The sequence below is a fragment of the Callionymus lyra genome, chromosome 13 (genome assembly GCF_982586985.1).
Source record: "Callionymus lyra chromosome 13, fCalLyr1.hap1.1, whole genome shotgun sequence".
NCBI lineage: Eukaryota > Metazoa > Chordata > Actinopteri > Syngnathiformes > Callionymidae > Callionymus > Callionymus lyra.
The window spans coordinates 2,417,304-2,437,063 of record NC_141830.1 but is presented as its reverse complement, the minus strand read 5'-3'; the positions used below and the strand labels follow the sequence as shown (position 1 = coordinate 2,437,063).

The 19,760-nt window shown below is 26.7% G+C and overlaps 1 protein-coding gene across 2 annotated transcripts in view; it reads right to left on the bottom strand.

Moving 5' to 3' along the window:
- The window catches only part of grm1a (glutamate receptor, metabotropic 1a), a 65,580-nt gene that overhangs the window by 26,455 nt on the left and 19,365 nt on the right, over nt 1-19,760 (bottom strand). The window lies entirely within an intron of this gene.

Below are 19,760 nucleotides of genomic sequence, written 5' to 3'. Positions count from 1 at the left end.
TTTTAAACACAATCGTTTGGAAGAAACACACTTTTATCGGCCATTTCTTATCATAGATTCTTCTGCACAAGTGTTTTTAAACAAAAGAAGGAAACGAAGAGAGAATCAAAGACATTGTCATTCCTTATGTTGCTGGAGTTTCAGAGAAACTATAGAGGTGTTGTGACCCAGATCACTTCTGCACTTAATATTTTGCGTGCGCTGAGCAGTATGCAAAATTAGTGCACTATGCACACTATATTGGGCAGAAAATTGAGTGTGCATTGATGGACACTTTCCACCCTCAACACCGTCTTAGTGACATAGATGAAGCTAAACTGAAGCTAGACTGAAGCTAAACTGAAGCTAGACTGAAGCTAAACTGAAGCTAGACTGAAGCTAAACTGAAGCTAGACTGAAGCTAAACTGAAGCTAGACTGAAGCTAAACTGAAGCTAAACTGATGCTAAACTGAAGCTAAACTGAAGCTAAACTGAAGCTAAACTGAAGCTTAACTGAAGCTAAACTGAAGCTAAACTGATGATAAACTGAAGCTAAACTGAAGCTAAACTGATGCTAAACTGAAGCTAAACTGAAAATAAACTGAAGCTAAACTGATGCTAAACTGAAGCTAAACTGATGATAAACTGAAGCTAAACTTAAGCTAACCTGAAGCTAAACTGATGCTAAACTGATACTAAACTGAAGCTAAATTGAAACTAAACTGAAGCTAAACTGATACTAAACTTAAGCTAAACTGAAGCTAAACTGATGATAAACTGAAGCTAAACTGAAGCTAAACTGAAGCTAAACTGAAACTAAACTGAAGCTAAACTGAAGCTGAACTGATGCTAAACTGATACTAAACTGAAGCTAAACTGATGATAAACTGAAGCTAAACTGAAGCTAAACTGATACTAAACCTAAGCTAAACTGAAGCTAAACTGATGATAAACTGAAGCTAAACTGATACTAAACCTAAGCTAAACTGAAGCTAAACTGAAGCTTAACTGAAGCTAAACTGATGCTAAACTGATGCTAAACTGAAGCTAAACTGAAGCTAAACTGATGCTAAACTGAAGCTAAACTGAAGCTAAACTGATACTAAACTGGAGCTAAACTGAAGCTAAACTGATGATAAACTGAAGCTAAACTGAAGCTTAACTGAAGCTAAACTGATGCTAAACTGAAGCTAAACTGATGATAAACTGAAGCTAAACTGAAGCTAAACTGAAGCTTAACTGAAGCTAAACTGAAGCTAAACTGAAGCTAAACTGATGATAAACTGAAGCTAAATTAAAACTAAACTGAAGCTAAACTGATGATAAACTGAAGCTAAACTGAAGCTAAACTGATGCTAAACTGAAGCTAAACTGAAGCTACGTCACTGACGACTAGTCTTAGGAGCAGATACCAGCTTAAATGTCTCAAGAAAACACTCATTTACCCACAAAACAGCAGCAATAACACAATGAAACAAAACATCAATTGGATAAAAGTGTTGTCAAGTGTCGGTGATAGTGTTTCAACGACTGGTTACAATCAGCCTGTCGTCTGTGGCTTCATAGAAACTCTTGATGTGAATCAATCCACATGATCAGGACTAGATCAACAGAGATGATCAGGAGACAATATTTCCTAAGACTAAGAATGTTCAGTTGGTTCAGTCTGAAATCAAAGTGGTACCAACGGATCCAATGGCGCCTCCGAGAAAATTGAGTGTGCATTGATGGACACTTTCCACCCTCAACACCGTCTTAGTGACGTAGATGAAGCTAAGCTGTAGCTAAACTGAAGCTAGACTGAAGCTAAACTGAAGCTAAACTGATGCTAAACTGAAGCTAAACTGAAGCTAGACTGAAGCTTAACTGAAGCTAAACTGATGCTAAACTGATACTAAACTGAAGCTAAACTGAAGATAAACTGAAGCTAAACTGAAGCTAGACTGAAGCTAAACTGAAGCTAAACTGATGCTAAACTGAAGCTAAACTGAAGCTAAACTGAAGCTTAACTGAAGCTAAACTGATGCTAAACTGATGCTAAACTGAAGCTAAACTGAAGCTAAACTGATGATAAACTGAAGCTAAACTGAAGCTAAACTGAAGCTAAACTGATGCTAAACTGATACTAAACTGAAGCTAAACTGAAGATAAACTGATGCTAAACTGATACTAAACTGAAGCTAAATGGAAACTAAACTGAAGCTAAACTGAAGCTCAACTGATGATAAACTGAAGCTAAACTGAAGCTATACTGATGATAAACTGAAGCTAAACTGATGCTAAACTGATGCTAAACTGAAGCTAAACTGAAACTAAACTGAAGCTAAACTGAAGCTAAACTGAAGCTAAACTGATGATAAACTGAAGCTAAACTGAAGCTAAACTGAAGCTTAACTGAAGCTAAACTGATGCTAAACTGATACTAAACTGAAGCTAAATTAAAACTAAACTGAAGCTAAACTGAAGCTAAACCTAAATGGCGCCTCCGAGAGTCTCCGCCGTGATCTACTTCCTCCTCGTGAAGGTGTTTTCGAGGCTTATCTGGTGAATTAATCATCAGTGTCGAGGTTTAATCACATGAGCAGATCCCCAGGAGGATGGAAGCAAATGGAAAACTTCTTTTTGTCGACGGATGCTGGAGGCGTTTCCTAAATCTTAAGTGAGTTTTTGGGTGAATTATTGAGTCGGTTTCAGAGTTCACCTTCAGCTGATGCGCACACAACACTCTGGAGCCAATAACTGTCTCTGGTTGACGTGTGAGAACATCCTTGATTTGGTTCAGGAAAAAGATCATGACTATATTGAACAAAGGTATGTTCTCATTTTATTTTAACTTAATTTAATTCCTAAACTTCACTTGCACAATCAAAGAAGAACAACTTTCTTCTAGAGATGCTCTGATGAAGCTTCATGAAACAGTGTCATTATCTTCAGAGTCCACTAGATGGTAGTGATGTGTTGATGAAGCTTCATGAAACAGTGTCATTATTATCAGAGTCCACTAGATGGTAGTGATGTGTTGATGAAGCTTCATGAAACAGTGTCATTATCTTCAGAGTCCACTAGATGGTAGTGATGTGTCGATGAAGCTTCATGAAACAGTGTCATTATCTTCAGAGTCCACTAGATGGTAGTGATGTGTCGATGAAGCTTCATGAAACGGTGTCATTATCTTCAGAGTCCACTAGATGGTAGTGATGTGTTGATGAAGCTTTATGAAACAGTGTCATTATCTTCAGAGTCCACTAGATGGTAGTAATGTGTTGATGAAGCTTCATGAAACAGTGTCATTATCTTCAGAGTCCACTAGATGGTAGTGATGTGTTGATGAAGCTTCATGAAACAGTGTCATTATCTTCAGAGTCCACTAGATGGTAGTGATGTGTTGATGAAGCTTCATGAAACATTGTCATTATCTTCAGAGTCCACTAGATGGTAGTGATGTGTTGATGAAGCTTCATGAAACAGTGTCATTATCTTCAGAGTCCACTAGCTGGTAGTGATGTGTTGATGAAGCTTCATGAAACAGTGTCATTATCTTCAGAGTCCACTAGATGGTAGTGATGTGTCAATGAAGCTTCTTGAAACAGTGTCATTATCTTCAGAGTCCACTAGATGGTAGTGATGTGTTGATGAAGCTTCATGAAACAGCGTCATTATCTTCAGAGTCCACTAGATGGTAGTGATGTGTCGATGAAGCTTCATGAAACAGTGTCATTATCTTCAGAGTCCACTAGATGGTAGTGATGTGTTGATGAAGCTTCATGAAACAGTGTCATTATCTTCAGAGTCCACTAGATGGTTGTGATGTGTTGATGAACCTTCATGAAACAGTGTCATTATCTTCAGAGTCCACTAGATGGTAGTGATGTGTTGATGAAGCTTCATGAAACAGTGTCATTATCTTCAGAGTCCACTAGATGGTAGTGATGTGTCGATGAAGCTTCATGAAACAGTGTCATTATCTTTAGAGTCCACTAGATGGTAGTGATGTGTTGATGAAGCTTCATGAAACAGTGTCATTATTATCAGAGTCCACTAGATTGTAGTGATGTGTTGATGAAGCTCCATGAAACAGTGTCATTATCTTCAGAGTCCACTAGATGGTAGTGATGTGTTGATGAAGCTTCATGAAACAGTGTCATTATCTTCAGAGTCCACTAGATGGTAGTGATGTGTCGATGAAGCTTCATGAAACGGTGTCATTATCTTCAGAGTCCACTAGATGGTAGTGATGTGTTGATGAAGCTTCATGAAACAGTGTCATTATCTTCAGAGTCCACTAGATGGTAGTGATGTGTCGATGAAGCTTCATGAAACAGTGTCATTATCCTCAGAGTCCACTAGATGGTAGTGATGTGTCGATGAAGCTTCATGAAACAGTGTCATTATCCTCAGAGTCCACTAGATGGCGTCTCTGCACCATTTGTTTCGAACAAGAGTTCTAATGAAACATCATTTTTAAACTAGTGGCGCCACCTACTGACCTCTGAACAACATGACACTGTTTCATGAAGCTTCACCAACACATCACTAGTTTGTACTGATGTTGAAAATCTCTTCACTCTCGTGAATAAGTCAAACATTGTTCCATTAACTCGTCTCTTTCTCTCTCTCGCCGTCTGATTCGCTCGAGCTCGGAGTGCCATTATCTTCAGAGTCCACTAGATGGTAGTGATGTGTTGATGAAGCTTCATGAAACAGTGTCATTATTATCAGAGTCCACTAGATGGTGGTGATGTGTTGATGAAGCTTCATGAAACAGTGACATTATCTTCAGAGTCCACTAGATGGTAGTGATGTGTTGATGAAGCTTCATGAAACAGTGTCATTATTATCAGAGTCCACTAGATGGTGGTGATGTGTTGATAAAGCTTCATGAAACAGTGACATTATCTTCAGAGTCCACTAGATGGTAGTGATGTGTTGATGAAGCTTCATGAAACAGTGTCATTATCTTCAGAGTCCACTAGATGGTAGTGATGTGTTGATGAAGCTTCATGAAACAGTGTCATTATCTTCAGAGTCCACTAGATGGTAGTGATGTGTCGATGAAGCTTCATGAAACAGTGTCATTATCTTCAGAGTCCACTAGATGGTAGTAATGTGTCGATGAAGCTTCATGAAACAGTGTCATTATCCTCAAAGTCCACTAGATGGCGTCTCTGCACTATTTGTTTTGAACAAGAGTTCTAATGAAACATCATTTTTAAACTAGTGGCGCCACCTACTGACCTCTGAACAACATGACACTGTTTCATGAAGCTTCACCAACACATCACTAGTTTGTACTGATGTTGAAAATCTCTTCACTCTCGTGAATAAGTCAAACATTGTTCCATTAACTCGTCTCTTTCTCTCTCTCGTCGTCTTGATTCGCTCGAGCTCGGAGTGCCATTATCTTCAGAGTCCACTAGATGGTAGTGATGTGTTGATGAAGCTTCATGAAACAGTGTCATTATTATCAGAGTCCACTAGATGGTGGTGATGTGTTGATAAAGCTTCATGAAACAGTGTCATTATCTTCAGAGTCCACTAGATGGTAGTGATGTGTCGATAAAGCTTCATGAAACAGTGTCATTATCTTCAGAGTCCACTAGATGGTAGTGATGTGTCGATGAAGCTTCATGAAACAGCGTCATTATCCTCAGAGTCCACTAGATGGTAGTGATGTGTCGATGAAGCTTCATGAAACAGTGTCATTATCCTCAGAGTCCACTAGATGGCGTCTCTGCACTATTTGTTTCGAACAAGAGTTCTAATGAAACATCATTTTTAAACGAGTGGCGCCACCTACTGACCTCTGAACAACATGACACTGTTTCATGAAGCTTCACCAACACATCACTAGTTTGTACTGATGTTGAAAATCTCTTCACTCTCGTGAATAAGTCAAACATTGTTCCATTAACTCGTCTCTTTCTCTCTCTCGTCGTCTGATTCGCTCGAGCTCGGAGTGCCATTATCTTCAGAGTCCACTAGATGGTAGTGATGTGTCGATGAAGCTTCATGAAACAGTCTCATTATCTTCAGAGTCCACTAGATGGTAGTGATGTGTTGATGAAGCTTCATGAAACAGTGTCATTATCTTCAGAGTCCACTAGATGGTAGTGATGTGTTGATGAAGCTTCATGAAACAGTGTCATTATTATCAGAGTCCACTAGATGGTGGTGATGTGTTGATAAAGCTTCATGAAACAGAGTCATTATCTTCAGAGTCCACTAGATGGTAGTAATGTGTCGATGAAGCTTCATGAAACAGTGTCATTATCCTCAGAGTCCACTAGATGGTAGTGATGTGTCGATGAAGCTTCATGAAACAGTGTCATTATCCTCAGAGTCCACTAGATGGTAGTGATGTGTCGATGAAGCTTCATGAAACAGTGTCATTATCTTCAGAGTCCACTAGATGGTAGTGATGTGTCGATGAAGCTTCATGAAACAGCGTCATTATCTTCAGAGTCCACTAGATGGTAGTGATGTGTCGATGAAGCTTCATGAAACAGTGTCATTATCCTCAGAGTCCACTAGATGGTAGTGATGTGTCGATGAAGCTTCATGAAACAGTGTCATTATCTTCAGAGTCCACTAGATGGTAGTGATGTGTCGATGAAGCTTCATGAAACAGCGTCATTATCTTCAGAGTCCACTAGATGGTAGTGATGTGTCGATGAAGCTTCATGAAACAGTGTCATTATCCTCAGAGTCCACTAGATGGCGTCTCTGCACCATTTGTTTCGAACAAGAGTTCTAAAGAAACATCATTTTTAAACTAGTGGCGCCACCTACTGACCTCTGAACAACATGACACTGTTTCATGAAGCTTCACCAACACATCACTAGTTTGTACTGATGTTGAAAATCTCTTCACTCTCGTGAATAAGTCAAACATTGTTCCATTAACTCGTCTCTTTCTCTCTCTCGTCGTCTTGATTCGCTCGAGCTCGGACTGCAAACCTTCTCAAAAATACAACGATCAACAGCCAAAAGCCAAACAGAACCAGGTTTCTCAGTTTCCTTCTCACCTCCAGCACCAACACACCGGAACAACATGGTGTCCGTCGTGACACCAAAACCCAGGGAATGGTTCCAAACCAGTGGAGGCCGTGGATCAGAGAATCCGAGGACGAGAGTCCATGCTGTTGACTGCAGGAGAGCGAGCTCATTCAGGCAGCCGGAGAAACGGTCGATTCATATCGTCGCTGCAGAGCTTCCACGCGTGGGTGGAAATTAGTATTCAAGATTTAGAGATTTGTTTAAACTGTTTGAGGGGGTTTTTGCTCCAGGAGGAGATTGTGTTCCAGAGGGTTTTAGGAGAAGAATTCTGTCGCAGGAGGCGTCGAGACACGGATTCAAACGTGAGGGAAGATTTTTCTTGTTTGTCTTAATTATTCAATTACAACAAAAGTTGCTTCAATCAATTGAAGTCGTTTTTAATTGTCTTAATTTGATTGAATATATATATATATATTTTTTATTGAGTTTATAGTTTTATTAAAAGTCTTTGTTTTTTTAATATATATTGTTTTATTTTGTTATCTGTTTTATTTTATCCACAGACTTCAATAACTTTTTTTTTCTTATTGAAATCTTTCCTTTAAAAAAAAACAAAACAACAAATATATAAACAAATAAATGATAAATAAACACAAATAAATATTTGTTGTTTTTTTTTAAGCATCTTTTTTCTAAAAATGTAGACGTTTACAAGACAACGATTCTTCAGGCGACTTTGAGACAGAAAAATCCCTGATGAGGTCAAAGTTCAAACTCATCCTGAAGAAATGTGTCCAAAAGCTAAATGACAATTTCAAACAGTGTCATTATCTTCAGAGTCCACTAGATGGTAGTGATGTGTTGATGAAGCTTCATGGAACAGTGTCATTATCCTCAGAGTCCACTAGATGGTAGTGAAGTGTTGATGAAGCTTCATGAAACAGTGTCATTATCTTCAGAGTCCACTAGATGGTAGTGATGTGTCGATGAAGCTTCATGAAACAGTGTCATTATCTTCAGAGTCCACTAGATGGTAGTGATGTGTTGATGAAGCTTCATGAAACAGTGTCAATATCTTCAGAGTCCACTAGATGGTAGTGATGTGTTGATGAAGCTTCATGAAACAGTGTCATTATCTTCAGAGTCCACTAGATGGTAGTGATGTGTCGATGAAGCTTCATGAAACAGTGTCATTATCTTCAGAGTCCACTAGATGGTAGTAATGTGTTGATGAAGCTTCATGAAACAGTGTCATTATCTTCAGAGTCCACTAGATGGTAGTGATGTGTCGATGAAGCTTCATGAAACAGTGTCATTATCTTCAGAGTCCACTAGATGGTAGTGATGTGTTGATGAAGCTTCATGAAACAGTGTCATTATCTTCAGAGTCCACTAGATGGTAGTGATGTGTTGATGAAGCTTCATGAAACAGTGTCATTATCTTCAGAGTCCACTAGATGGTAGTGATGTGTCGATGAAGCTTCATGAAACAGTGTCATTATCTTCAGAGTCCACTAGATGGTAGTGATGTGTCGATGAAGCTTCATGAAACAGTGTCATTATCTTCAGAGTCCACTAGATGGTAGTGATGTGTCGATGAAGCTTCATGAAACAGTGTCATTATCTTCAGAGTCCACTAGATGGTAGTGATGTGTCGATGAAGCTTCATGAAACAGTGTCATTATCTTCAGAGTCCACTAGATGGTAGTGATGTGTCGATGAAGCATCTTTTTTCTAAAAATGTAGACGTTTACAAGACAACGATTCTTCAGGCGACGTTGAGACAGAAAAATCCCTGATGAGGTCAAAGTTCAAATTCATCCTGAAGAAATGTGTCCAAAAAACTAAATGACGATTTCATTTTATTTTCATCTGTATTATTATTTAATGTAACTTCTTTGATTAAAGCTTTATTTTCTTCTGTTTTTTAGGACTTTTTCACCTTAAACTGTTGAATGACAACCATCCATATGTTCCTTAACATATTTATGTCTTTATTTTTGAGTCAAATATTTTTTATTGGGGTCTGTTTTTTGTTTCTCAGTTATTATTATTTGATTTAATTTTTATTTTATTTTATTGAAAATATTTATTCATAATAAATATAGATATAATATTTAAATATAAATATTCATTTATTGATTATTTATGGGTTTTTATTTATTTATTGAAAATATTTATTCATAATAAATATAGATATAATATTTAAATATAAATATTAATTTATTGATTATTTATGGGTTTTTTTTTATTGAAAATATTTATTCATAATAAATATAGATATAATATTTAAATATAAATATTCATTTATTGATTATTTATGGGGGTTTTTTTATTTATTGAAAATATTTATTCATAATAAATATAGATATAATATTTAAATATAAATATTAATTTATTGATTATTTATGGGTTTTTTTTTATTGAAAATATTTATTCATAATAAATATAGATATAATATTTAAATATAAATATTCATTTATTGATTATTTATGGGTTGTTTTTTTTATTTTATTGAAAATATTTATTCATAATAAATATAGATATAATATTTAAATATAAATATTAATTTATTGATTATTTATGGGTTGTTTTTTTTATTGAAAATATTTATTCATAATAAATATAGATATAATATTTAAATATTAATTTATTGATTATTTATGGGTTTTTATTTTATTTTATTGAAAATATTTATTCATAATAACTATAGATATAATATTTAAATATAAATATTAATTTATTGATTATTTATGTTTTTTTTTTTTTTTTATTGAAAATATTTATTCATAATAAATATAGATATAATATTTAAATATAAATATTAATGTATTGATTTTTTATGGGGTTTCTTTTTTTTATTGAAAATATTTATTCATAATATATATAGATATAATATTTAAATATAAATATTTATTTATTGATTATTTATGTTTTTATTTTTTATTTTTATTGAAAATATTTATTCATAATAAATATAGATATAATATTCAAATATAAATAATAATTTATTGATTATTTATGGGGGTTTTTTTATTGAAAATATTTATTCATAATAAATATAGATATAATATTTAAATATAAATATTCATTTATTGATTATTTATGGGGTTTTATTTTATTTTATTGAAAATATTTATTCATAATAAATATAGATATAATATTTAAATATAAATATAAATTTATTGATTATTTATGGGTTTTTTTTTTTTTTTTTATTGAAAATATTTATTCATAATAAATATAGATATAATATTTAAATATAAATATTAATTTATTGATTATTTATGGGTTTTTTTTATTTTATTGAAAATATTTATTCATAATAAATATAGATATAATATTTAAATATAAATATTAATTTATTGATTATTTATGGTTTTTTTTTTATTTTATTGAAAATATTTATTCATAATAAATATAGATATAATATTTAAATATAAATATTCATTTATTGATTATTTATGGGTTTTTATTTTATCGAAAATATTTATTCATAATAAATATATATATAATATTCAAATATAAATATTCATTTATTGATTATTTATGGGTTGTTTTGGGGGTTTTTTTGAAAATATTTATTCATAATAAATATAGATATAATATTTAAATATAAATATTAATTTATTGATTATTTATGGGTTTTTTTTAGTTTTTTTAAAAAAATATTTATTCATAATAAATATAGTTATAATATTTAAATATAAATATTAGTTTATCGATTATTTATGGGTTGTTTTTTTTTTTTATTGAAAATATTTATTCATTATAAATATAGATATAATATTTAAATATAAATATTAATTTATTGATTATTTATGGGTTTTTTTTATTTTTTTTATTGAAAATATGTATTCATAATAAATATAGATATAATATTTAAATATAAATATTAATTTATTGATTATTTATGGGTTGTTTTTATTTTTTTTATTGAAAATATTTATTCATAATAAATATAGATATAATATTTAAATATAAATATTAATTTATTGATTATTCATGGGTTGTTTTTTTATTTTATTGAAAATATTTATTCATAATAAATATAGATATAATATTTAAATATAAATATTCATTTATTGATTATTTATGGGTTGTTTTTTTATTTTATTGAAAATATCTATTCATTATAAACATAGATATAATATTTAAATATAAATATTAATTCATTGATTATTTATGGTTGTTTTTTTATTTTATTGAAAATATTTATTCATATTAAATATAGATATAATATTTAAATATAAATATTCATTTATTGATTATTTATGGGTTGTTTTTTTATTTTATTGAAAATATTTATTCATAATAAATATAGATATAATATTTAAATATAAATATTCATTTATTGATTATTTATGGGTTGTTTTTTTTATTTTATTGAAAATATTTATTCATCATAAACATAGATATAATATTTAAATATAAATATTAATTTATTGATTATTTATGGTTGTTTTTTTTATTTTATTGAAAATATTTATTCATAATAAATATAGATATAATATTTAAATATAAATATTAATTTATTGATTATTTATGGGTTGTTTTTTTTTTTATTGAAAATATTTATTCATAATAAATATAGATATAATATTTAAATATAAATATTAATTTATTGATTATTTATGGGTTGTTTTTTTTTAATTGAAAATATTTATTCATAATAAATATAGATATAATATTTAAATATAAATATTAATTTATTGATTATTTTTTTTTTTTTTTTTATTTTATTGAAAATATTTATTCATAATGAATATAGATATAATATTTAAATATAAATATTAATTTATTGATTATTTATGGTTTTTTATTTTCTTTTATTGAAAATATTTATTCATAATAAATATAGATATAATATTTAAATATAAATATTAATTTATTGATTATTTATGGGTTTTCATTTTTATTTTATTGAAAATATTTATTCATAATAAATATAGATATCATATTTAAATATAAATATTAATTTATTGATTATTTATGGTTGTTTTTTTTCATTTTATTGAAAATATTTATTCATAATAAATATAGATATAATATTTAAATATAAATATTCATTTATTGATTATTTATGGGTTGTTTTTTTATTTTATGGAAAATATTTATTCATAATAAATATAGATATAATATTTAAATATAAATATTAATTTATTGATTATTTATGGGTTTTTATTTTTTTATTGAAAATATTTATTCATAATAAATATAGATATAATATTTAAATATAAATATTAATTTATTGATTATTTATGTTTTTTTTTTTTTATTTTATTGAAAATATTTATTCATAATAAATATAGATATACTATTTAAATATAAATATTAATTTATTGATTATTTATGGTTTTTTTTATATTTTTTTATTGAAAATATTTATTCATAATAAATATAGATATAATATTTAAATATAAATATTAATTTATTGATTATTCATGTTTTTTTTTATTGAAAATATTTATTCATAATAAATATAGATATAATATTTAAATATAAATATTAATTTATTGATTATTTATGTTTTTTGTTTTTTTATTGAAAATATTTATTCATAATAAATATAGATATAATATTTCAATATAAATATTCATTTATTGATTATTTATGCGTTTTTTATTTTATTTTATTGAAAATATTTATTCATACTAAATATAGATATAATATTTAAATATAAATATTAATTTATTGATTATTTATGCGGTTTTTATTTTATTGAAAATATTTATTCATAATAAATATAGATATAATATTTAATTATAAATATTAATTTATTGATTATTTATGGGTTTTTATTTTTATTTTATTGAAAATATTTATTCATAATAAATATAGATATAATATTTAAATATAAATATTAATTTATTGATTATTTATGGGTTGTTTTTTTTTTATTGAAAATATTTATTCATAATAAAAATAGATATAATATTTAAATATAAATATTAATTTATTGATTATTTTTTTATTGCAATCCATCTCTTCTTGGTCAAAACAAAGGATTGTGTTTTACCTTCAAATATTCAAATCCTTCTTATTTCCTTTAATAAAGACACGTTTATGTTGAAATGTTACAGTTCAAACCGCGAAGCAAACGCAACGAACCGTCGAACACCTTCGAATGACTTCCATTATGTAAGCCTCGTGTTTAATTCATGTTTAAAAGAATAGCCTCGTCTTCCTCTGACCCAGAACTCTTCCTCCTGCCTGTGGAGGTTTGACACGAACTATAAAAAGCCTCACATATGTGTCTCCGAGGGAAGGACATCTGGACGCTGGTGTCTTTGATTTCCACGTCTGAGCGACACCAACAAACACCGGCGTTACAGGATCCAATCTTTGGGAAGAATTTAATCCTGTTTTCAAATGGACCGACAGGAACCATGTGGTGGAAGTATGTAGAAACAAATATAAGTAAGTAAGTAAGTAATATTTATTTGTATAGCGCTTTTCGAGACCAGGGTCACAAAGCGCTTAAACAATCAAAACCATATTCAAAAAAGTACATACTTTAGAGATCAAGATAATACTGAGAACATCAAGAAATTCAAGGAAAAGCCTGAACTAATAGAAACGTCTTAAGATGTTTCTTAAAGGAGTCAGTAGATCCATCAAGAGCAAAGAGAGAGAAGATCGTTCCAAAGCTTAGGAGCAACAGCCTGAAAAGATTTCTCTCCTCTGGTCCTCGTGGAACCCTAAGTAGATTCTGATCCACAGACCTCAGAGCCCGAGCTGGGGTGTAAGGCTGGATCAGATCAGTGATGTAAGGAGGAGCCTGACCATGAATAGATCTGAAAGTAAGAACCAGAATTTTAAAGTTGATCCTGAAAGAAACTGGAAGCCAGTGAAGAGTTTTAAGGATCGGAGAAATGTGAGTTCTTCTACTAGAGCAGCCAGTGAAGAGTTTGAAGGAGAAATGTGAGTTCTTCTACTAGAGCAGCCAGTGAAGAGTTTGAAGGAGAAATGTGAGTTCTTCTACTAGAGCAGCCAGTGAAGAGTTTGAAGGAGAAATGTGAGTTCTTCTACTAGAGCGGCCAGTGAAGAGTTTGAAGGAGAAATGTGAGTTCTTCTACTAGAGCAGCCAGTAAAGAGTTTGAAGGAGAAATGTGAGTTCTTCTACTAGAGCAGCCAGTGAAGAGTTTGAAGGAGAAATGTGAGTTCTTCTACTAGAGCAGCCAGTAAAGAGTTTGAAGGAGAAATGTGAGTTCTTCTACTAGAGCGGCTCAGAATTCTGGCTGCAGAGTTCTGAATCAACTGCAGACGAGACGATCCTTCTTGTTAAGACATGAAAACAAACTGTTACAATAGTCCAGACGAGAAGAAACAAACACATGGATTATAAGATCCAGATCATGTTCCGACAACATTTTCCTAAGTTTAGAGATTTTTCTCAGTTGAAGGAAACAGTTTCTGGTCAGTTTTCTTCAGTGTCGAACAAGAGACATGTCTTTATCAAATACAACACCCAGGTTTCTCAGGTTCAGTTTGACAGACTGACCTAAGTCACCCAAGTACTGACTCAACCCTGGAATCTTATCATCAACAATCACCAGAGTTTCAGTTTTGTCCACATTTAGCTGTAGAGTGTTTTCACTCCATTACATGACATCAGACCCAAGGTCAACATCGGAACATCAGGTGTTGCTAAACGTACTTAATTATACTTTTTGTTTGTTGTTTCATAAAATCTCTTGATTAATTAAGAACGACGTGTCGACGACTTCAACTTGTTTTTCAAAAATATTGTCTTAATTATTGAATTCCCCAAAAATTGCTTTACTTTTTTTTAAGTCTTTTATTTTTTAATTGAAATGTTTTGAAATTGAATTATTTTTTCATATCTTTATGGTTGAATAATTTAAACAAAAATCTTTTGTTTGTGATTGAAGTCTTTATTATTTTTGTTTTGTTTTTTTTCTTATTGGAATCTTTTTTTTATTGAGCTTTTCTTTTTAATGAAAGCACTTTATTGTCCGATTTAAATAATTTTATATTCATTTTCTTTTTAAGTGAGTACATTTTAAATTAGGTAATATAATTTTGATTGGATGATAAAAACAAAAAGTTATTTTTATTGAGTCTTTACGTTTTAATTGATTTTTGTTAATTTCATTAACTCATTAATATATTATTTAAAAATATATTTTTTATTGATGAAACCTTTTAAAATATTTATATATATTATTGTTTTATTAAAGTTGTTTTTTTATTTAGCGTTTTTTATTGAAGTCGGTTTTTTTTCTAATGAAGAAAAACAGATTTTGTTTATGTTTTTAATTTTTTTGTCATTAATATATTATTTAAAAATATATTTTTTATTGATGAAACCTTTTAAAATATTTATATATATATTATCGTTTTATTAAAATTGTTTTTTTATTTATCGTTTTTTATTGAAGTCGGTTTTTTTCTAATGAAGAAAAACAGATTTGTTTTACGTTTTTAATTTTTTTGTCATTAATATATTATTTAAAAATATATGTTTTATTGATGAAACCTTTTAAAATATTTATATATATATTATTGTTTTATTAAAGTTGTTTTTTTATTTATCGTTTTTAATTGAAGTCTGTTTTTTTCTAATGAAGAAAAACAGATTTGTTTTACGTTTTTAATTTTTTTGTCATTAATATATTATTTAAAAATATATTTTTTATTGATGAAACCTTTTAAAATATTTATATATATATTATTGTTTTATTAAAGTTGTTTTTTTATTTATCGTTCTTTAATTGAAGTCTGTTTTTTTTTAATGAAGAAAAACAGATTTGTTTTACGTTTTTAATTTTTTTGTCATTAATATATTATTTAAAAATATATATTATTGTTTTATTAAAGTTGTTTTTTTATTTATCGTTTTTTATTGAAGTCTGTTTTTTTCTAATGAAGAAAAACAGATTTGTTTGACGTTTCTAATTTTTTTGTCATTAATATATTATTTAAAAATATATTTTTATTGATGAAACCTTTTAAAATATTTATATATATATTATTGTTTTATTAAAGTTGTTTTTTTATTTATCGTTTTTTATTGAAGTCTGTTTTTTTCTAATGAAGAAAAACAGATTTTGTTAACGTTTTTAATTAATTTTTTTGTCATTAATATATTATTTAAAAATATATTTTTTATTGATGAAACCTTTTAAAATATTTCTATATATATTATCGTTTAATTAAAGTTGTTTTTTTATTTATCGTTTTTTAATTGAAGTCTATTTTTTTCTAATGAAGAAAAACAGATTTTGTTTACGTTTTTAATTTTTTTGTCATTAATATATTATTTAAAAATATATTTTTTATTGATGGAACCTTTTAAAATATTTATATATATATTATTGTTTTATTAAAGTTGTTTTTTTATTTATCGTTTTTTATTGAAGTCGGTTTTTTTCTAATGAAGAAAAACTGATTTGTTTTACGTTTTTAATTTTTTTGTCATTAATATATTATTTAAAAATATATTTTTTATTGATGAAACCTTTTAAAATATTTATATATATATTATCGTTTTATTAAACTTGTTTTTTTATTTATCGTTTTTTATTGAAGTCGGTTTTTTTCTAATGAAGAAAAACAGATTTTGTTTACGTTTTTAATTTTTTTGTCATTAATATATTATTTAAAAATACATTTTTTATTGATGAAACCTTTTAAAATATTTATATATATTATCGTTTTATTAAAGTTTTTTATTTATTTATCTTTTTAATTGAAGTCGGTTTTTTTCTAATGAAGAAAAACAGATTTTGTTTTACGTTTTTTATTTTTTTGTAATTAATATATTATTTAAAAATATTTTTTTTATTGATGAAATCTTTTAAAATATTTATATATATATTATCGTTTTATTAAAGTAGTTTTTTTATTTATCGTTTTTAATTGAAGTCTGTTTTTTTCTAATGAAGAAAAACAGATTTGTTTTACGTTTTTAATTTTTTTGTCATTAATATATTATTTAAAAATATATTTTTTATTAATAAAACCTTTTAAAATATTTATATATATATTATCGTTTTATTAAAGTTATTTTTTTATTTATCGTTTTTTATTGAAGTCTGTTTTTTTTCTAATGAAGAAAAACAGATTTTGTTTACGTTTTTAATTTTTATTTGTCATTAATATATTATTTAAAAATATATTTTTTATTAATAAAACCTTTTAAAATATTTATATATATATTATCGTTTTATTAAAGTTGTTTTTTTATTTATTGTTTTTTATTGAAGTCGGTTTTTTTCTAATGAAGAAAAACAGATTTGTTTTACGTTTTTAATTTTTTTGTCATTAATATATTATTTAAAAATATATTTTTTATTGATGAAACCTTTTAAAATATTTATATATATATTATAGTTTTATTAAAGTTGTTTTTTTATTTATCGTTTTTTATTGAAGTCTGTTTTTTTCTAATGAAGAAAAACAGATTTATTTTTACGTTTTTAATTTTTTTGTCATTAATATATTATTTAAAAATATATTTTTTATTGATGAAACCTTTTAAAATATTTATATATATATTATCGTTTTATTAAAGTTGTTTTTTTATTTATCGTTTTTTATTGAAGTCTGTTTTTTTCTAATGAAGAAAAACAGATTTTGTTTACGTTTTTAATTTTTTTGTCATTAATATATTATTTAAAAATACATTTTTTATTGATGAAACCTTTTAAAATATTTATATATATATTATTGTTTTATTAAAGTTGTTTTTTTATTTATCGTTTTTAATTGAAGTCTGTTTTTTTCTAATGAAGAAAAACAGATTTGTTTTACGTTTTTAATTTTTTTGTCATTAATATATTATTTAAAAATAATTTTTTTATTGATGAAACCTTTTAAAATATTTATATATATATTATCGTTTTATTAAAGTTGTTTTTTTATTTATCGTTTTTTATTGAAGTCTGTTTTTTTCTAATGAAGAAAAACAGTTTACGTTTTTAATTTTTTTGTCATTAATATATTATTTAAAAATATATTTTTTATTAATGAAACCTTTTAAAATATTTATATATATATTATTGTTTTATTAAAGTTGTTTTTTTATTTATCGTTTTTTATTGAAGTCTGTTTTTTTTCTAATGAAGAAAAACAGATTTGTTTTACGTTTTTAATTTTTTTGTCATTAATATATTATTTAAAAATATATTTTTTATTGATGAAACCTTTTAAAATATTTATATATATATTATCGTTTTATTAAAGTTGTTTTTTTATTTATCGTTTTTAATTGAAGTCGGTTTTTCTAATGAAGAAAAACTGATTTTTTTAACGTTTTTAATTTTTTTTGTCATTAATATATTATTTAAAAATACATTTTTTATTGATGAAACCTTTTAAAATATTTATATATATATTATCGTTTTATTAAAGTTGTTTTTTTATTTATCGTTTTTTATTGAAGTCTGTTTTTTCTAATGAAGTAAAACAGATTTGTTTTAAGTTTTTAATTTTTTTGTCATTAATATATTATTTAAAAATATATTTTTTATTGATGAAACCTTTTAAAATATTTATATATATATTATCGTTTTATTAAAGTTGTTTTTTTATTTATCGTTTTTTAATTGAAGTCTGTTTTTTTCTAATGAAGAAAAACAGATTTTGTTTACGTTTTTAATTTTTTTGTCATTAATATATTATTTAAAAATATATGTTTTATTGATGAAACCTTTTAAAATATTTATATATATATTATTGTTTTATTAAAGTAGTTTTTTTATTTATCGTTTTTTAATTGAAGTCGGTTTTTTTCTAATGAAGAAAAACAGATTTTGTTTTACGTTTTTAATTTTTTTGTCATTAATATATTATTTAAAAATACATTTTTTATTAATGAAACCTTTTAAAATATTTATATATATATTATCGTTTTATTAAAGTTGTTTTTTTATTTATCGTTTTTTATTGAAGTCGGTTTTTTTCTAATGAAGAAAAACAGATTTGTTTTACGTTTTTAATTTTTTTGTCATTAATATATTATTTAAAAATATATGTTTTATTGATGAAACCTTTTAAAATATTTATATATATATTATCGTTTAATTAAAGTTGTTTTTTTATTTATCGTTTTTAATTGAAGTCGGTTTTTCTAATGAAGAAAAACTGATTTTTTTAACGTTTTTAATTTTTTTTGTCATTAATATATTATTTAAAAATACATTTTTTATTGATGAAACCTTTTAAAATATTTATATATATATTATCGTTTTATTAAAGTTGTTTTTTTATTTATCGTTTTTTATTGAAGTCTGTTTTTTCTAATGAAGTAAAACAGATTTGTTTTAAGTTTTTAATTTTTTTGTCATTAATATATTATTTAAAAATATATTTTTTATTGATGAAACCTTTTAAAATATTTATATATATATTATCGTTTTATTAAAGTTGTTTTTTTATTTATCGTTTTTTAATTGAAGTCTGTTTTTTTCTAATGAAGAAAAACAGATTTTGTTTACGTTTTTAATTTTTTTGTCATTAATATATTATTTAAAAATATATGTTTTATTGATGAAACCTTTTAAAATATTTATATATATATTATTGTTTTATTAAAGTAGTTTTTTTATTTATCGTTTTTTAATTGAAGTCGGTTTTTTTCTAATGAAGAAAAACAGATTTTGTTTTACGTTTTTAATTTTTTTGTCATTAATATATTATTTAAAAATACATTTTTTATTAATGAAACCTTTTAAAATATTTATATATATATTATCGTTTTATTAAAGTTGTTTTTTTATTTATCGTTTTTTATTGAAGTCGGTTTTTTTCTAATGAA